Genomic DNA, 4,998 nt, shown 5'->3' with positions numbered 1-4,998 from the left:
TTTTTCTGGATATGTTTGATTTAAAATATTTTATACCATTTATTTAATCACTGGTGTTTACCCCCAGGGCATACTAAAGCAGAAGCAGATCTCTGCATTTGTCATTAGCTTAAAGTCACAAATACAACTAGACTAAATAGTGCTATAGACATTTTCCCACTACTGAATTATCAATGATGAATTATTTATTATCAAATTAAGTACAAGCATCAGGAGTCAGTTAAGTGTAAAATGTAACTCTAAGGGCACACCTTGGCATTTCAATCAATGGGCCTTTACATCTACTCTTGCAGATATATTTTCCGTGTAGAATGTAGTAAAATGCAGCTTCCAAAGAAATGAGCTTTGGTCAGAGTTGGATGCAATCCACACTATCTCAAAGGATATTTATGAAGAATGTCTTTTGAAATCAGTTTGTAGAATATAACATGGATAAAAAGTCATGATTGGCTTTCACTGTTTAAAGCAGATGGAGAGACAGAAGTGCAAACAGAGCCCTTGTGCTCATAATATTTTATTTTCCTGGAGCTTTCTGTTACAAATACTGTCTTAAAAGTGAATGTTTAGTTCAGGTAGAAAAATCTGAATCCTGCAGTTCTTAATCTCTGTCTAGGTGCTGCTCTGAACCTAACAATTCTGGGCTGACCCAGAGAATGAACCAAAAACCTTGTTATTTTCGTGAGTGTTATTTTGCCTGGCAGTCTATCCTGAACTTACCTTGTTTTGCTCAGTGCTACACTCAGTCTGCTTTTAGTGACTGACATACACGTGCAGCTATTTCAGTCTCCAGAAGGTTCAATATTCCAGGCTCCTCACTGCTCACTTTGTACAAGTGTCATTTCATGTGGCCTTGAGGCTCCAAGCAGAACGTGAAGATGAAACCTTGACTGTCTTTACGATTCTGAACACTTCTAGTGCTTCTAAGAGGTGCAAAAGAGGACGTATCTCAATCAACTCTGTGGTACGAGATTTTAATAAATTTTTCAGGATTTCCCGAGACTTTCTTTTCCCTTCTGGGAGAGTTAAATGTTGGTAAATTTTATAAATCAAATTTTATGTAACTGAACATAAAAATCAGGCCAAACTACAAATCACAACTGAAGAGCTATTCCCTTCCAGTTATAAGAAGCCAGAAGAGGTAACCTAGAGCACTCCACAAAAGCAGATTTTAAATTCATTTAGTTGAGCTAGATATGTACTATTAACTTAATATGACAGCCCTCAAATACTGTTAAGTGAGTGGTAACTTGCTGGAACATTTTTTCTGTCTCAGGCTTGGAAATCAGTCAGCAGGACCAATTTAAAGTACACACTCCAATATAAATGTGAGAAAAGAATAATCTGCTTTCTTCCTTACACATGGAAATCAAGAGAATCATTAATGAAGTGTGAATAAAAACTGAGATAAAACATGTGGCCTATGACTTCTTGAGGAGCAATTTCTTGTTCTCTATGAACAATATTTTGCCAAAATGTAAAAAATGGCTAATATGTGATTACATTTCAACCAATGTCAGCTCATTAGGGAAAAATTTAAGAAATAATAACAATACAGGAATAAATTATGGGTTTCCAGAAGTGAGGTAATATACCACAGATTATTATTAAACATTTTAAAGTGTATGAAAGCTGGAAGCTGTTAGCAGCAAAAATATTAAAAAAGAAAAAAAAGCCCCAACAGAACAACAAAAAATGCATTATAATAATAAAAAGTATAATCTGCAATGGAAATTGAGTAGTAGAAAAAAAGAAGAGATATCTATTAAGTATTTTCTATTATGTGAAATGATAATATAGAAAGAGTTAGTTCTCAAAGAAATGTTCATTTTTTCTTGCTTGCAGTATTTTCATGTTGCTGAAGTCATTTCTTTTTGTAAATATGCTATTAAAAAATTGTGCCCGATGGCTGAATTTTTAAGTGTAGTGTAAATAAAGTGGCCAGATTTTCAAATGTGTTTTAGGTATGCTCATTTATGTGTGATTTATGGATAGTGAATCTTTAATGATATCCAAGCTATGAACATTTAGATACCTGAGTAGTGTGTTTAGAAGCCTAACTCTGCGCGTTTCCATGTGTTCCAATTATATTTTTTATGAGTTTTATCTCAGTAAGGAATCCATTCAGACAGAAAAAGAAAAAAAAATAAAATGTATAGCACACCCATGCTGTGAAACCGAACTAATCCATTTAAGGTTTCCACTTTGACAAACTGCTGGTGGGCGAATGAGTGGTGTTGGCTTTCTATATGCCAATTCCACTCTTAACAAACTACATTCCTCCTAGGAATTTTAGTAAGGATTAGTTCAACAAATAGGAACTGTGTTTTTTGATTACAAAAAGAGAATGTGATGAAAATATGAATGATTACTTCTTATTTCCTTGTATCACGATCAGTTCCTCAAGAAAGAATATAAAAAATTAAACATGCACTGTGAGTCTTCAGTCAACAGGTCAGTGTAACTGCTAGCTTTAATAAATAGCTCCCTCTCCTTCAACTAACAAATGTTACTGATAACTTACAGTGCTGCCTTTGGGTATTTTAATATGTTGGGTTTTTTGTTGTTGTTGTTGTTTTTACAACCAAGCAAAGATTTCCATGATAATTTTCAAAAAAGAAAACAGCTTTTGTTCACTGGTGATTGGTTAGAATACACAGAGATGTTTAATAGGTTATTTCAACATGCATAAGATTTTTTCTTACTAAACTTTCTTCTGTAATACAGTTATCACAGTTATTAGACTACACAGCTATTAAAGTAAACAGAGGATGAGTGAAAAATGCCACAATCAATCAGTGCCATGGTGAAAATACTGATTTCATGTTACTGTGATAAACAATAAAGGTCCAGAATGCTAATATATTTGTAACAATACCTACTGATCCTTTGAGCTAAGCTGCAGAGGAGTATTTCTTGAGTGGAAAGGTGTCAGAAGTCATAGAATCACAGTATCAGATACTGATGGTTTCAATCATTTCCTTTACTGCATTTGTTTCACATATGATTTTCAGTATATTGCTGTTCTTTCAATATCATTCCTGCATTCAGTGATCATTACTGAAAAGGCATACCAGTAATGAAAAGGCAGATGCTGCTTACTTTTTAGGAAAAACAAGTTACTCAGTGATAGAAGCAAGATAGTCCTTGCAAAGCCCAGGCCCATCAGGAGCCCTCGCTGATTCAGCAGGGCCTTTTAGTTTGAACTTAGCCCTCCAGCTATTTGGTTTGATTTTTTTCTTTTTTTGTACCACCTCCTTCTGTATCCTGGTTCAAAAGGCCCTTTTGAGAATATTTACTGAGCCATCACACAGTTTCACAGGCTGGGCAGGAAGCAGTACACCTATAAAAGCAAGGTAAGATCACTGAAATACATTTACAAATCCATCCACTGGTCTATTCTTTTTTTTTTTTTCCCTAGTACATATTAAAATATAAATAATGTGCATCTTTTAAAATTTGAAATAAAAATATACCAGTGCAAAATGCCCTTAAATTCATGGATGTTCTCTATCGTTAGGAGCTTCCACCCTCAGGCTATCTCTGTAACATGAATTGATGCCAAAAAATGCGCTCCATGCAAGTGAAAGAGCCACAGAGAGATCATTCTTAGGCAGCTCTGATCACAGGACATGTGAACAGCCAGTCATCTTGACTGTGCCTGTAGTTACTGAGGTCAGAGAAGGATGCAGCAGTCCTGGGGTCTGTGCTGCTGTCTCATTGTCTTTGGAGAGTTTCACAGAACCAGATCTTCCGGATCTTCCCTTGATTATCGCAAACACTTAGATTTAATGTGTTTTCAGAACACGTGCAATAAAATAACCATGTGGGGATAGTGTAATCTAAATGAAACTCAGTGTGTGTTAGCGCTCCAGAACAGTAGTACTCTTGTTATTTATTTCCATTCTTGAAATAAAGTTATTTTAGTCTTACAAACTACCTACTCACCCAGTTCATCTTTTGCTACTGAAACTGTAGCTATTTAAATAGCTATAGTTTAAATACATTTCCACAGAGCACAAATTTTAATAATGTCACTTTTCTGTTTATTTCTATTTACATTATCTCCTAAATATTACTGTCATTTCCTTGGTATTGAGAGGAAATAATAGTGTCTAGAGAACATTTAAGAATTTGCTTCAAGTGTCTGTGAAGCTGAGATTTGTAGTATTATTCTCTCAAAATGCTCTAACTTGAAGCAATGTTTTGTACATAAATATAATGTATTAGGTATGTTTCTGTTACATAAGTTTTACAGTTTGGGATTAAAAAATATGTCATTATTTTCAACAAACTCTCACTAACAAAAAATTATATTGAAAGACATCTTAACCTGCTCTCTTTATTTGCACTTGTTCTCATTTACAGCATGGGTACTTAACCACTGCCTTCAGTTTTAGCGATGTGAAAGCTGGAACAGAATAATTTTCTCATGCACACTTGAATTCTTTTGGAATTTCCATTTTGGTGATGTGTGTTTTGCAATGTTAGTGAGCAGATTCGTGTTTGCTGATCTCTGACTGCGGTGCATGGTAATGTGCTGCTGTATCATCTACTAGGTGAGAGACTGGGATGCTGAAAGGACAGAATCAAATGCATTAAGGAAATGGATTGGATGCCTAACTGGAGCAGCCAGCGTTGTATGTGGTCTTCAATTTTATTATTTGGCTCAATAATGATGTCTAATATTTTGCGCCCATCAAAAATCTATGTTTTTCTATTGATGTCTCTTCACAGAACTGGGGATTAACAGCTGACCTTCATCTTTTGTGCTCTTGTTTTTGAGAGTATGTTTATGTTTTGCTATAAGAGACCATACAAATAAAATTGTTTTTTTAACAATAATGGAAAAATCCAAATGATTTTTTTTTTTACCTTATCTTAGCTACTACAGATGTTTCAGGATTCTCAGCATTTTAGCAAAACTGCCAATAATTAGGAGCTGTGAAATCTTCCTCTGTCATTTTGCTTGCTGAGCTGAAATTTGCAGTACAGAAGTTA

The 4,998-nt window shown here is 34.6% G+C and overlaps 1 protein-coding gene across 1 annotated transcript in view; it reads left to right on the top strand.

Annotated features, from left to right (window-relative positions):
• The window catches only part of LOC109363904 (potassium/sodium hyperpolarization-activated cyclic nucleotide-gated channel 1), a 194,744-nt gene that overhangs the window by 154,844 nt on the left and 34,902 nt on the right, over nt 1-4,998 (top strand). The gene's annotated exons all lie outside the window — the stretch shown is intronic.

This window comes from Meleagris gallopavo, chromosome Z, assembly GCF_000146605.3.
Source record: "Meleagris gallopavo isolate NT-WF06-2002-E0010 breed Aviagen turkey brand Nicholas breeding stock chromosome Z, Turkey_5.1, whole genome shotgun sequence".
NCBI lineage: Eukaryota > Metazoa > Chordata > Aves > Galliformes > Phasianidae > Meleagris > Meleagris gallopavo.
Note: the sequence above shows the minus strand (reverse complement) of the source record. Positions and strands in the feature narration are given on the sequence as shown.